This window comes from Cryptomeria japonica, unplaced genomic scaffold (genome assembly GCF_030272615.1).
Source record: "Cryptomeria japonica unplaced genomic scaffold, Sugi_1.0 HiC_scaffold_335, whole genome shotgun sequence".
NCBI lineage: Eukaryota > Viridiplantae > Streptophyta > Pinopsida > Cupressales > Cupressaceae > Cryptomeria > Cryptomeria japonica.
This window is the reverse complement of record NW_026729157.1, coordinates 65,001-80,511: the sequence shown is the minus strand read 5'-3', so window position 1 is coordinate 80,511 and position 15,511 is coordinate 65,001. Positions and strand designations below refer to the sequence as shown.

Here is a 15,511-nt window from a genome sequence, read left to right as displayed (position 1 = left end):
GAAGTCGGAAGTAGGGTTAATTGCCCGGGTGCGCACCTTTGCCAGGGTGGGCACCTTACCTGGGCTGCGCACCAGGGCGGGCTCAAGATGGCACGCGCGTTCCGTTTTTTTCACTATCTTTCAAAACGGAAATTTTAAAATCTCCTTTTTTTTTTGCCTTTTCTGGAAATTAGTGAAGGCAGCGCATCAAAGGTGCGCACCTCGCTGCCCACCTTGGTGTGCTCTGAGGTGCGCACCCGGGAGCGCTACGAAGTGTGCTCCAAGGTGCGGCGTGCACGTTGTCGGAGCCCGGTTTGCCCCGGGTGCGCACCTCGCCTGCACCTTGGCCGGGGTGGGCACCTTGGCTGGGTTTGCCCAGGGTGCGCTCCGAAGCGGGGTTACTGGAGCGCCCCCTCTTTTTTTGTCAGAGCGTTTGGTGGGGTTTCTCGCATTGGCTCTTCCCAGGCCCGGTTGTTGGGTGCGCTCCCACCCTGGCGCGCGCGAAGTTGGAAGTTGGATTAATTGTCCGGGCGCGCACCTTCGCCAGGGTGGGCACCTTGGTGCGCACACCTTGGCTGGGCTGCGCACCAGGGCGGGCTCAAGATGGCACCAGCATTCCCTTTTTCTCACTATCTTTCAAAACGGAAATTTTAAAATCTCGTTTTTTTTTTGCCTTTTATGGAAATTAGTGAAGGCATCGCATCAAAGGTGCGCACCTCGCTGCCCACCTTGGTGTGCTCCGAGGTGCCCACCACGGTGCGCAACGCCGGTGCGAACCCGGGAGCGCCCCGATGTGTGCTCCAAGGTGCGGCGTGCACGAAGTCGGACCCCGGTTTGCCCCGGGTGCGCACCTCGCGTGCACCTTGGTGCGCACACCTTGGCTGGGTTGCGCGGCCTGGTGGGCACCATGGTGCGCACCAAGGAGCGCTCCGAAGTGTGCTCCAAGGTGCGGCGTGCACGAAGTCGGAGCCCGGTTTGCCCCGGGTACGCACCTCGCGTGCACCTTCGCCGGGGTGGGCACCTCGGCTGGGTTGCGCGCCCTGGTGCGCACCAAGGAGCGCTCCGAAGTGTGCTCCAAGGTGCGGCGTGCACGAAGTCGGAGCCCGGTTTGCCCCGGGTGCGCACCTTCGCCGCGGTGCGCACCATGGCGTGCACGAAGTCGGAGCCCGGTTTGCCCCGGGTGCGCACCTCGCGTGCACCTTCGGCGGGGTTGCGCGCCCTGGTGGGCACCATGGTGCGCACCAAGGAGCGCTCCGAAGTGTGCTCCAAGGTGCGGCGTGCACGAAGTCGGAGCCCGGTTTGCCCCGGGTGCGCACCTCGCGTGCACCTTCGGCGGGGTTGCGCGCCCTGGTGGGCACCATGGTGCGCACCAAGGAGCGCTCCGAAGTGTGCTCCAAGGTGCGGCGTGCACGAAGTCGGAGCCCGGTTTGCCCCGGGTGCGCACCTCGCGTGCACCTTCGCCGCGGTGGGCACCATGGCGTGCACGAAGTCGGAGCCCGGTTTGCCCCGGGTGCGCACCTCGCGTGCACCTTCGCCGGGGTGGGCACCTCGGCTGGGTTGCGCGCCCTGGTGCGCACCAAGGAGCGCTCCGAAGTGTGCTCCAAGGTGCGGCGTGCACGAAGTCGGAGCCCGGTTTGCCCCGGGTGCGCACCTCGCGTGCACCTTCGCCAGGGTGGGCACCTCGGTGCGCACACCTTCTCAATGTTTTCTTGCCTTTTCTGGAAATTGGTGAAGGCAGCGCATCAAAGGTGCGCACCTCGGTGTGCTCCGAGGTGCGAACCCGAGAGCGCTCCGAGGTGCCCACGAAGTCGAAAGTCGGGTTAATTGCATTGTTTTCCCCGGGTGCGCTCCGAGGTGCGCAACATCGGCGCGCACCAAGGAGGGCTCCGAAGTGTGCTCCAAGGTGCGCACGATGGCGTGCACCTCTGGTGCGCACGATTCGGAGCTCGGTTTGACCGGGGTGCGCACACCTTGGCTGGGTTGCGCACCTTTTGTGCGCTCCAAGGTGCGCACGAAGTCGGAGCTCGGTTTGCCCCGGGTGCGCACCTTCGCCAGGGTGCGCACCTTGATGCGCACGCCTTGGCTGGGCTGCGCACCTTGGTGGGCGCCATGGTGCGCACCTTTCGTGCGCTCCAAGGTGCGCACGAAGTCGGAGCTCGGTTTGCCCCGGGTGCGCACCTTGGTGGGCGCCATGGTGCACTCCGAGGTGCCCAAGATTGGTGCGCACCAAGGAGCGCTCCGAAGTGCACTCCAAGGTGCGCGCGAAGTCGAAAGTTGGGTTAATTGTCCGGTTTGCCTCGGGTGCGCACCTTGCGTGCACCTTCGCCAGGGTGGGCGCCTTGGTGCGCACACCTTGGCTGGGCTGCGCACACCTTGGCACCCGCGTTTCCTTCATTTTAAATTTTTTTTTTTTACAATCTCTCAAGTGGGAAATTCTATAATCTCAACTTTTTTTGCCTTTTCAGGAAACTTTTGAATGGAGCGCATCATTGGTGCGCTCCGAAGTGTGCTCCAAAGCTCTCTCCAGCTGCGTGCACCTGCCCCGGCCGCGCACCCGGCCCCGCCCAGCTTCGCTCACCTGTCCCGGGCGTCTGGTGCGGAACCTTAGAGTAAGAAACATCACCGTGCACCTTGGCCAACGTGCGCGACTCGACCGAGCGCGCACTGGCCGAGGTGCACACCGATTTCACCTGGGTGCGCGCGCAGCACCTCGGGCGCACCGGGGTGCGCGCACAACGCCCGGGTTGCACCGTGGCCTGTGTGCTCGGGGCGCCTCGGGTGCGCGCTCGGTGTCGCCCCCGCGCGCGCGGTAGTGCGGGCAGCGCACCCCGGCCCGGCCCGGCCCCGACGAGAACGCAAACGGGCAAAAGGTTTATTCAAATAGCATTGCGACGCCCGGCGAAAAACTAAAAAAGGGTGCAACACCGGGACTTCCCGGGAGGTCACCCATCCCAGTACTACTCCGGCCCAAGCGCGCTTAACTGCGGAGTTCTGATGGGATCCGGTGCACTAATGCTGGTATGATCGCACCCGTTATGAGCTTGTCGCAGTGTGTACTTAGCAAACCGCGACCCACGTGCGAATCCACCCCGGCCACCCACCCCCGTCGAGGTGCACACCCTCCCTCGCGAAGTGCGCCCCGTTCGCCAAGTGTGAGCCCTGCCCGGGTGCGCGCACCTTGCTAGGGCGTCGGGTGTGCACCCGGCCCGGCCTACGTGCGTGCACCTGGAGGGGGCGTCGTGTGCGTGCAGTGTCCCGTCTGCAACGCGGTGCCCACACACCACCTCGGGCGCAACGACCTGCGCTCACATGTGGGCCGAGTGCACCTTGGTGCATGTTCGGGGCGCCTCGGGTGCACGCTCGATCTTGCCCCGGTGCACCAAGGCGCTCGGTTTGCCCCGGGTGCGCACTTGGTGCAAGGTGGGCACCCAAAATAGGGATCAAGCACCAAAACACAAGTTTCGGGATGCAAAATGGGACCCAAGGACCACAAATGCGTTCCAAGACCCATGATGGGTCCACGAGAACAAAAATGTGTTCCGAGACTTAATAAACAAATATTGGGTTTTAGGAGAAGAAACATGCTCTGATGCCCAAAACGAGAATCGACCCCGAAAAGGCCACAGGCCAAAAGTGGGATGCGAGACAAAAAAAAATGGGACCCGAGGACCAAAATTGGGTTCCCAGGTCGAAGACAGGGCAACCGGACAAGAAACGACCTCTAAGGCTCGAAATGAGTCCCGACGACTAAAACTTGACAAGAAGCACCCATCAGGCACCCAACTCGACACCCATGGGATGCCGACCCACCCGGGCTTCCACCTAGCACACCTTGGCACCCACCCACCCTCGCACCCAACCTCGCACCCAACTTAGCACCTTTGAACCCACATTGGCACTCACCCTGACCCTGGCACCTTGGAACCCACATTGGCACTCACCTTGACCCTGGCACCCACCTTTGCACTCACCTTGGGACCCACCCTGGCTCCCACCTCGGCACCCACCCAGACACCCACCTTGGTTCCTTGGCACCCACCTTGGATCCTTGGCACCCACCCCGACACCCACCTTGGCACGCAACTTGGCTACTTGCCACCCACCTTGGCTCCTTGACGCCCACCCCGACAACCACCCCGTGACCTACCCTGGCTAGGGTTGGTGCACACCCACCCTGGTGCCCACCTTGGCACCCACCCTATGACCCACCTTGGCACGCACCTTAGTACCCACCCCGTTACCCACCCTAGGACCCACCCCGTGACCCACCTTGGCCAGGGTGGGTGCACCCACCCTGGTGCCCACCTTGGCACCCACCCATCCTAGCACCCAGCCTGTGACCGGGCTTGGAACCCAACCTTGCACCCGCACCCGTCTTGGCCAGTGTGGGTGCGCACCCATCCTGGCACCCACGTTGTGACACACCCTTTAACCCACGCACCCTAGCACCCACGTTGGCACCCACCTTGGAACCCAACCTAGCAACTTGGCACCCACCCCGTGACCCACCTTGGCATCCACCATAGCAGTCGCCGACTTGGCACCCACCTCGGCACCCACCTTGACACTTGTGGACCCACCTTGCCACTCACCCTAGCATCGACCCATCCTAGCACCCACCCTGGCACCTTTGCACCCTAGCACTCACCCATCCTAGCACCTAACCTGTGACCCACCTTGACACTCACCCTCGCACCCACCTTGGAACCCAACCTAGCACCCACCCACCCTGACACCAACCCTAGCACCTACCCACCCTTGCACCCACCCTGTGACCCATCTTGGCACCCACCCATCCTACCACTCAACCTATCACCCACCTTCTCACCCACCTTGGCATCCACCTTAGCACCCACCCACACTGGCACCTTGGCACCCACCTCGGGCAAGGTGGGTGCACACCCACCCTGGCACCCAATTTAGAACCCACCGAGCATGTTACCCACCTTGGCACCCACATTGCAGCCCACCCTAGTACCCACCCTATGACCCACATTGGCATCCACACCCTAGCACCCAGGCACCTCGACACCCGCCTTGACACCCACCCTAGCACTGAACCTGTGACCCACCTTGGAACTCACCCTAGAACCCACCCACCCTGTGAACCACCTTGGCATCCACCTTAGCACCCACCCACCTTGGCACCCACTCTAGCACTCACCCATCCTAACACCCAACTTGTTACCCACCTTGGCACCCGCCCTCGCGTCCACCTTGAAACCCACCCTAGCACCCACCCACGCAGGAGCCCACCTTGGCACCCAACCTAACACCCACGCATCCTGGCACCCAACTTGTGACCCACCTTGGAACCCACCCTAGTACCCACCTTTGAACCCACTATATCACCAACCCACCTTGGCACCCACCCTATGACCCTCTTTGGAATCCACCCTAGCACGCACCCACCCTGGCACCCACCATGGAGCGCACCCTAGCACCCACCCACCTCGGCACGCACCTCAACACCCACCTTGGTGTGCGCACTGCGCCAACCTCTCAAAGACCCTATGTGGTGCGCTCCAAAGTGTACACCTTTGGTGCGCTCCAAGGTGCGCACCTTTGGTGCACACCGAGGTGCACACCAAAGTGTGCACCGAGGTGAGCACCAAAGTGCACTCCAGGGTGCACACCAAGGCGTGCACCTTTGGTGCGGTCAATGCAAACGAATTCGGAAGTTGGGGTCGATGTCCTAATCGCTGCTGCAGACTACACGTATGAGAATCGGACAAATAGCTTTATATAGGGGAGGTGTTGCGTTTGATGGGTCGACTCCCCTGGTTGTGTGCACTGCACCAACTTCAAAGACCCTGTCTTGTTTAAGAAGTCAAAAGTTGGGGTGGATGTCCTAATCATTGCTGCAGTCTACGCATGTATGAGAATCAGACAAATAGCTTATATAGGGGAGGTGTTGCATTCGGTGGGTTGACTCCCCTGGTTGTGCGCACTGCGCCAACCTCAAAGACCCCGCATAGCAGAAGAAGTCGGAAGTCGGATTTTGGTGAGCACCAAGGCGTGCACCTTTGGTGCGGTCAACGCAGACGAATTCAGAAGTTGGGGTGGATGTCCTAATCGTTGTTGCAGGCTACACATGTATGAGAATCAGACAAATAGCTTATATAGGGGAGGTGTTGGGTTTGATGGGTCAACTCCCTTGGTTGTGCGCATTACGCCAACCTCAAAGACCTTGTTTTCGTTAAGAAGTCAAAAGTTGGGGTCAATGTCCTAATGGCTCCTGCAGGCTACACATGTATGAGAATCGGACAAATAGCTTATATAGGGGAGGTGTTGGGTTTGATGGGTCGACTCCCCTGGTTGTGCGCATTACGTCAACCTCAAAGACCTTGTTTTCGTTAAGAAGTCAAAAGTTGGGGTCGATGTCCTAATTGCTCCTGTAGACTACACATGTATGAGAATCAGACAAATAGCTTATATAGGGGAGGTGTTGGGTTTGATGGGTTGACTCCCCTAGTTGTTCGCATTACACCAACCTCAAAGACCTTGTTTTCGTTTAGAAGCCGAAAGTTGGGGTCGATGTCCTAATTGCTCCTGCAGGCTACGCATGTATGAGAATCAGACAAATAGCTTATATAGGGGAGGTGTTGGGTTTGATGGGTCGACTCCCCTGGTTGTGCGCATTGCGCCAACCTCAAAGACCCTGCATTGCGGATGAAGTCGAAAGTCAGAGTTTGGTGTGCTACAAGGTGTGGTCGAAGGTGCTCACCTAGGTGTGCACCTTTGGAGCACAGGAAAAGTGCCCTCCAAAAGTGCGCACCTTTGGAGTGCACAAAAGTGCCCTCCAAAAGTGCGCACCTTTGGAGCGCAGAAAAGTGCCCTCCAAAAAGTGCCCTCCAAAAGTGCGCACCTTTGGAGCGCAGAAAAGTGCCCTCCAAAAAGTGCCCTCCAAAAGTGCGCACCTTTGGAGCGCAGAAAAGTGCCCTCCAAAAAGTGCCCTCCAAAAGTGCGCACCTTTGGAGCGCAGAAAAGTGCCCTCCAAAAGTGCGCACCTTTGGAGCGCAGAAAAGTGCCCTCCAAAAAGTGCCCTCCAAAAGTGCGCACCTTTGGAGCGCAGAAAAGTGCCCTCCAAAAAGTGCCCTCCAAAAGTGCGCACCTTTGGAGCGCAGAAAAGTGCCCTCCAAAAAGTGCCCTCCAAAAGTGCGCACCTTTGGAGCGCAGAAAAGTGCCCTCCAAAAAGTGCCCTCCAAAAGTGCGCACCTTTGGAGCGCAGAAAAGTGCCCTCCAAAAAGTGCCCTCCAAAAGTGCGCACCTTTGGAGCGCAGAAAAGTGCCCTCCAAAAAGTGCCCTCCAAAAGTGCGCACCTTTGGAGCGCAGAAAAGTGCCCTCCAAAAGTGCGCACTTTTGGTGCGCACCAAGGCGCTGGTTCGGTCGTTGCAGGCGAGTTCGGAAGTTGGGGTCGATGTCCTGAGCGGAGGTGCAAACTACACAGGTGTCGGAATCGGACAAATAGCTTATATAGGGGAGGTGTATGCTTCGATGGGTCGACTCCCCAGGTTGAGCGCACCGCGCCAACCTCAAAGACCCTACGGTATGGATGAAGTCGGAAGTTGGGTCCGATGACCGATTCGATTAGTAGGTATGCTCATGAGGTCGGAATTTGGGTCCGATGACCTGCCATGTGCAGGAAGGCGAATGTTGACACTGTGCGTTGCAAGGTGCACACCAAGGCGCTGGTGCGGTCTTTTTAGTCGAGTTCGGAAGTTGGGGTCGATGTCCTGATCGGAGGTGCAAGCTACACAGGTGTGGGAATCGGACAAATAGCTTATATAGGGGAGGTGTATGCTTCGTTGGGTCGACTCCCCGGGTTGAGCGCACCGCGCCAACCTCAAAGACCCTACGGTATGGATGAAGTCGGAAGTTGGGTCCGATGACCGATTCGATATGTAGGCATACTCGCGAGGTCGGAATTTGGGTCCGATGACCTGCCACGTGCAGGAAGGCGAATGTTGGCACTGTGCGTTGCAAGGTGCGCACCAAGGCGCTGGTTCGGTCGTTGGAGGCGAGTTCGGAAGTTGGGGTCGATGTCTTGATCGGAGGTGCAAACTACACAGGTGTGGGAATCGGACAAATAGCTTATATAGGGGAGGTGTATGCTTCGTTGGGTCGACTCCCCGGGTTGAGCGCACCGCGCCAACCTCAAAGACCCTACGGTATGGATGAAGTCGGAAGTTGGGTCCGATGACCGATTCGATATGTAGGCATACTCGCGAGGTCGGAATTTGGGTCCGATGACCTGCCATGTGCAGGAAGGCGAATGTTGGGACTGTGCGTCGCAAGGTGCGCACCAAGGCGCTGGTGCCGTCGTTGCAGTCGAGTTCGGAAGTTGGGGTCGATGTCCTGGTCAGAGGTGCAAACTACACAGGTGTGGGAATCGGACAAATAGCTTATATAGGGGAGGTGTATGCTTCGATGGGTCGACTCCCTGGGTTGAGCGCACCGCGCCAACCTCAAAGACCCTACAGTATGGATGAAGTCGGAAGTTGGGTCCGATGACCGATTCGATACGTAGGCATATTGGCGAGGTCTGAATTTGTGTCCGATGACCTGCCATGCGCAGGAAGGCGGAATTTGGGTCCGATGACCGAGTTGATGGCGTGCCATGCGCAGAAAGGCGGAATTTGGGTCCGATGACCGAGTTGATGTTGATGGCCCGCCATGCACAGGAAGGCGGAATTTGGGTCCGATGACCGATTTGAAGGCGTGCCATACGCAAAAAGGCGGAGTTTGGGTCCGATGACCGAGTTGATATTGATGGCCCGCCATGCGCAGGAAGGCGGAATTTGGGTCCGATGACCTGACATACGCATGGAGTCCGACTCGGGGGCCGATGTTCGATTCGATGACTTGCATTGTGGGTAAAGTCGGAAGTTGTGGTCTTTGACCCGATTCGATGACCAGACTTCGGCTGCTTGAGAATCGGACAAATAACTTATATAGGGGAGGTAGTGTTCTCGAGCATCCTCCCCCCGTGCCCGTTTATGTCGATTGATGCTGGTGCTCGACTGGTTGGAGCGCTCGGATGCAAAAATCTTGCACCAGGATTTATCGATTGTGATGGACACGGCAAGTCTCCTGATTGCTATGCAGGAGCTCATCGTGAATCTCTATGCGGCCTTGGTATGCACTCGACCTGCGGAATGGTTCGGCAATGGTAGTCGCTCCAACACGTCCTTGCAATGGCCACAGAGGTGATTCGACTAGAGCTCCAGTCTAGCTTTTGGGTTGCTTGGCGGACTGGTATAGCCGCGATCGAGTTCCGGCCATGAACGTTTTAGATAGCTCTTGGGCTTTCTGGGACGGAAGTCGGAAGTTTGGGCTGTTGTCCGATTTGATGACCATTCTTCGGATGTGTGAGAATCGGACAAATAACTTATATAGGGGACTGTGTTGTCTCACGCAGCCCCCTCCGTGCCCCTCTATCTCGACCGATGTTGGTGCTTGAAAGGGTTGGGATCGCTCGGATTTATAAACGTGCACCACCATTTGTCGAGTGTGAGGGACGCGGCAGGTCTCCTAAATGCTATGCGGGCGCTCTCTGAGAATCTCTATCCGGCCTCGACACAGACTAGTCTTGCTGAATGGTTTGGCACTGGTAGTCGATCCAACACGTCGTTGTTGTGGCCGCCTAGGCGATTCGATTCGAGCCCCCGTCTAGCTTTTGGGTTGCTTGGCGGATTTTGCCCTATCCGCAAGTGAGCTCGGTCCCTAAACGTTCGAGAAACCCGATTGCTATGCGCCGACTCTCTTTCTTGCGAGCCTCCATCTAGCTTTTGGGTCTCTACGGAACGGAAGTCGGAATCTGGGACCGTTGTTTGATTCGACGAGGCAGACTACGGTTGTGCGAGAATCGGACAAATAACTTATATAGGGGAGGTGTTGACTGGAGCATTCTCCCCCGTGCCCCTCTAACTCGACCAATGCTGGCGCTCGAACGGTGGTAGCGCTCGGATTTTCATTGAGCGCCAGCATTGGTCGATTTAGAGGGGCATGCGAGATTCCCGAATGCTATGCGAGGGCTCTAACGGAAATGTCTATTGGTTTCGGTATGGATGCAATTGCGAGTGGTTCGGCAAAGGTAGTCGTTCCGATGCGTCCATGTCGTGGCCAAATCGATAATTCGATTTGAGCCCTCGTATAGCATTTGGGTCTCTCGATGTGATTCCGCATTCCAGTCCCTTTGGGCACTGCTTGAGCCGCATCCCAGGGGGTTCCCTTCCCAATAATCTGCCTCGCAACCCGATTGCTATGCGGTGAGGCTCCTCGGCCGCCTCGGAACTATCTGTGTATCAGACGCATCGCGGGATAAGGGGTTGGCAACGGTAGTCGCCCCAAGCGCGTCCGATGCTTGGACCATTCCGAGGCGGCCCTGAAGCCTCTTCCGTCTAGCCGTTGGGTCCTTCTCGCCGCATCCCTCGCCTCGCACCCCGATTGCTATGCGGTGAGGCTCCTCGGCCGCCTCGGAACTATCTGTGTATCGGACGCGTCGCGGGATAAGGGGTTGTCACTGGTAGTCGCCCCAAGCGCGTCCGATGCTTGGACCATTCCGAGGCGGCCCTGAAGCCTCTTCCGTCTAGCCGTTGGGTCCTTCTCGCCGCATCCCTCGCCTCGCACCCCGATTGCTATGCGGTGAGGCTCCTCGGCCGCCTCGGAACTATCTGTGTATCGGACGCGTCGCGGGATAAGGGGTTGTCATTGGTAGTCGCCCCAAGCGCGTCCGATGCTTGGACCATTCCGAGGCGGCCCTGAAGCCTCTTCCGTCTAGCCGTTGGGTCCTTCTCGCCGCATCCCTCGCCTCGCACCCCGATTGCTATGCGGTGAGGCTCCTCGGCCGCCTCGGAACTATCTGTGTATCGGACGCGTCGCGGGATAAGGGGTTGTCACTGGTAGTCGCCCCAAGCGCGTCCGATGCTTGGACCATTCCGAGGCGGCCCTGAAGCCTCTTCCGTCTAGCCGTTGGGTCCTTCTCGCCGCATCCCTCGCCTCGCACCCCGATTGCTATGCGGTGAGGCTCCTCGGCCGCCTCGGAACTATCTGTGTATCGGACGCGTCGCGGGATAAGGGGTTGTCACTGGTAGTCGCCCCAAGCGCGTTCGATGCTTGGACCATTCCGAGGCGGCCCTGAAGCCTCTTCCGTCTAGCCGTTGGGTCCTTCTCGCCGCATCCCTCGCCTCGCACCCCGATTGCTATGCGGTGAGGCTCCTCGGCCGCCTTGGAACTATCTGTGTATCGGACGCGTCGCGGGATAAGGGGTTGTCACTGGTAGTCGCCCCAAGCGCGTCCGATGCTTGGACCATTCCGAGGCGGACCCGAAGCCTCTTCCGTCTAGCCGTTGGGTCCTTCTCGCCGCATCCTTCGCCTCGCACCCCGATTGCTATGCGGTGAGGCTCCTCGGCCGCCTCGGAACTATCTGTGTATCGGACGCGTCGCGGGATAAGGGGTTGTCACTGGTAGTCGCCCCAAGCGCGTCCGATGCTTGGACCATTCCGAGGCGGACCCGAAGCCTCTTCCGTCTAGCCGTTGGGTCCTTCTCGCCGCATCCCTCGCCTCGCACCCCGATTGCTATGCGGTGAGGCTCCTCGGCCGCCTTGGAACTATCTGTGTATCGGACGCGTCGCGGGATAAGGGGTTGTCACTGGTAGTCGCCCCAAGCGCGTCCGATGCTTGGACCATTCCGAGGCGGACCCGAAGCCTCTTCCGTCTAGCCGTTGGGTCCTTCTCGCCGCATCCCTCGCCTCGCACCCCGATTGCTATGCGGTGAGGCTCCTCGGCCGCCTTGGAACTATCTGTGTATCGGACGCGTCGCGGGATAAGGGGTTGTCACTGGTAGTCGCCCCAAGCGCGTCCGATGCTTGGACCATTCCGAGGCGGACCCGAAGCCTCTTCCGTCTAGCCGTTGGGTCCTTCTCGCCGCATCCCTCGCCTCGCACCCCGATTGCTATGCGGTGAGGCTCCTCGGCCGCCTTGGAACTATCTGTGTATCGGACGCGTCGCGGGATAAGGGGTTGTCACTGGTAGTCGCCCCAAGCGCGTCCGATGCTTGGACCATTCCGAGGCGGCCCCGAAGCCTCTTCCGTCTAGCCGTTGGGTCCTTCTCGCCGCATCCCTCGCCTCGCACCCCGATTGCTATGCGGTGAGGCTCCTCGGCCGCCTTGGAACTATCTGTGTATCGGACGCGTCGCGGGATAAGGGGTTGTCACTGGTAGTCGCCCCAAGCGCGTCCGATGCTTGGACCATTCCGAGGCGGCCCCGAAGCCTCTTCCGTGTAGCCGTTGGGTCCTTCTCGCCGCATCCCTCGCCTCGCACCCCGATTGCTATGCGGTGAGGCTCCTCGGCCGCCTTGGAACTATCTGTGTATCGGACGCGTCGCGGGATAAGGGGTTGTCACTGGTAGTCGCCCCAAGCGCGTCCGATGCTTGGACCATTCCGAGGCGGACCTGAAGCCTCTTCCCTCTAGCCGTTGGGGCTTTCTCGCCGCATCCCTCGCCTCGCACCCTGATTGCTATGCTGTGAGGCTCCTCGGCCGCCTTGGAACTATCTGTGTATCGGACGCATCGCGGGATAAGGGGTTGGCAGTGGTAGTCGCCCCAAGCGCATCCGATGCTTGGACCATTCCGAGGCGGCCCTGCAGCCTCTTCCGTCTAGCCGTTGGGGCCATCTCGCCGCATCCCCCACCTCGCACCACGATTGCTATGCGGTGAGGCTCCTTGGCCGCCTCGGAACTATCTGTGTATCGGACGCATCGCGGGATAAGGGGTTGTCACTGGTAGTCGCCCCAAGCGCGTCCGATGCTTGGACTATTCCGAGGCGGCCCTGCAGCCTCTTCCGTCTAGCCGTTGGGGCCATCTCGCTGCATCCCCCACCTCCTCGGCCGCCTCGGAACTATCTGTGTATCGGACGCATCGCGGGATAAGGGGTTGGCAGTGGTAGTCGCCCCAAGCGCGTCCGATGCTTGGACTATTCCGAGGCAGCCCTGCAGCCTCTTCCGTCTAGCCTTTGGGGCCATCTCGCCGCATCCCTCGCCTCGCACCCCGATTGCTATGCGGTGAGGCTCCTCGGCCGCCTGGGAACTATCTTCGTATCGGACGCATCGCGGGATAAGGGGTTGTCACTGGTAGTCGCCCCAAGCGCGTCCGATGCTTGGACTATTCCGAGGCGGCCCTGTGGCCTCTTCCGTCTAGCCGTTGGGGCCATCTCGCCGCATCCCCCACCTCGCACCCCGATTGCTATGCGGTGAGGCTCTTCGGCCGCCTTGGAACTATCTTCGTATCGGACGCATCGCGGGATAAGGGGTTGTCACTGGTAGTGGCCCCAAGCGCGTCCGATGCTTGGACTATTCCGAGGCGGCCCTGCAGCCTCTTCCGTCTAGCCGTTGGGGCCATCTCGCCGCATCCCCCACCTCGCACCCCGATTGCTATGCGGTGAGGCTCCTCGGCCGCCTTGGAACTATCTTCGTATCGGACGCATCGCGGGATAAGGGGTTGTCACTGGTAGTCGCCCCAAGCGCGTCCGATGCTTGGACTATTCCGACGCGGCCCTGTGGCCTCTTCCGTCTAGCCGTTGGGGCCATCTCGCCGCATCCCCCACCTCGCACCCCGATTGCTATGCGGTGAGGCTCCTCGGCCGCCTTGGAACCATCTTCGTATCGGACGCATCGCGGGATAGGGGGCTGTCACTGGTAGTCGCCCCAAGCGTGTCCGATGCTTGGACCATTCCTAGGCGGCCCTGAAGCCTCTTCCGTCTAGCCGTTGGGGCCTTCCCGCCCCATCCCTCGCCTCGCACCCCCGATTGCTATGCGGTGAGGCTCCTCGGCCGCCTTGGAACCATCTGTGTATCGGACGCATCGCGGGATAAGGGGTTGGCACTGGCAGTCGCCCCAAGCGCGTCCGATGCTTGGACCATTCCGAGGTGGCCCTGAAGCCTCTTCCGTCTAGCCGTTGGGGCCTTCCCGCCCCATCCCTCGCCTCGCACCCCGATTGATATGCGGTGAGGCTCCTCGGCCGCCTTGGAACTATCTGTGTATCGGACGCATCGCGGGATAAGGGGTTGGCACTGGTAGTCGTCCCAATCGCATCCGATGCTTGGACCATTCCGAGGCGGCCCTGCAGCCTCTTCCGTTTAGCCGTCGGGGCCTTCCCGCCGCATCCCTCGCCTCGCATCCCGATTCCTATGCGGTGAGTCTTCTCGGCCGCCGCGGAACTATACCTGTTATTGCTACTGCATCCTTCGGCTGGTAACCTCCTCTGCCGCCTTGGAACGTTCTCTTTGTCGGACGCGTCGCGGGATAAGGGGTTGGCACTGGTAGTCGCCCCAAGCGCGCCCGATGCATAGACCGCTCCGAGTCGACCTTGCTTTCAGCCTCTCACATGCATAGACCTCTCTGAGTCGACCCTGCAGCCTCTCACGTTTAGCCTTTGGAATCTCGCCTCACAACATGATTGCTATCCTTGATGCATCCCTTGCCTCGAGCCCTGATTGCTTTCTTGGCTGCATCCCTCCTCTCCTCACAGCCCGGTTGTCATCACTGCTTCATCCGTCGCTTCATGCATTCTGGCTGCTGGGCCCTTCCCACCGCACACCTCGATTGCTATCTCTTCTGCATCACACACCCCGATTGCTATCTCTGCTACATCCCTCGGCTCTCACTTCTGCATCCTTCGCCTCACACCTCGATTGCTATCAATGCTGCATCCGTAACCTCACACCCCGATTGCTATGCGGGGAGGCTCCTTGGCCGCCTTGGAAATTTCTGTGTGTCGGACGCACCGCGGGATAAGGGGTTGGCACTGGTAGTCGCCCCAAGTGCGCCCGATTCTTAGACCGCTTCGAGGTGACCTCGTAGCCTCTTTCGTCCAGGCTTCCTGCCTTCAACGCCCTTTTTACACCTCGATTGCTATGCGCGGGCTCGTTGGCGTCTATCACCTCTCTGCGAAGAGTGGCACGATGATTGTTGGGGTAAATCGTAGCAGTCCGATCTCTGGCCTTGGGCCATTGTGAGGGCTGATCGATTTCCTGTGCGCATCTCGTGTTCGCCCAGTAACAGACTCGACGACTTGTAATCGGTCTTGTTCCCGATTGTTCCTGGAGGTAGTCTTCGGAACTCTTGGATTTGACCTGTCACTCGAACTGTCCTCTTCCGAGGATGCTTGTGTGTGTGTGCTTGTGCCATTTCCTTGGCGGTATTAACGAGATATTAAAGAGCGGAGTGAGCGCCTCGCCCAGCTATGTTTGGGGCTCTCACTCCCTTACCCGGTGTGCGACCGCTTTGCACGTAGGTTGCGGAGCATCGCGACTCTTTCGATGTTTGGCGGTTGTCTTCCGGTGATGCGTTGGTCCCGAAGTGCACGTTACTAGCATTTCTGCCATTGTTCTCGATCTTTGGCACGTTCCTTCGTTGCAATTGGATATATATCTCCGTTTATACGCGCAGGCTTCTCCCGCCTATTCAGCGCTGTCCCACTCTCAGCACTCTCGTGGTCTCCTTGGCTTCTCTCTCCCGTGAGCGAGCTCTCTT

General features: G+C 59.4%; 1 non-coding gene across 1 annotated transcript; it reads right to left on the bottom strand.

The window, feature by feature from the left end:
* Nucleotides 1–2,892: 2,892 nt before the first annotated feature.
* On the bottom strand, nt 2,893–3,011 carry LOC131870523 (5S ribosomal RNA). Its single transcript, XR_009368829.1, has one exon. It is a non-coding gene; the product is annotated as a 5S ribosomal RNA (ribosomal RNA).
* Nucleotides 3,012–15,511: the final 12,500 nt, after the last annotated feature.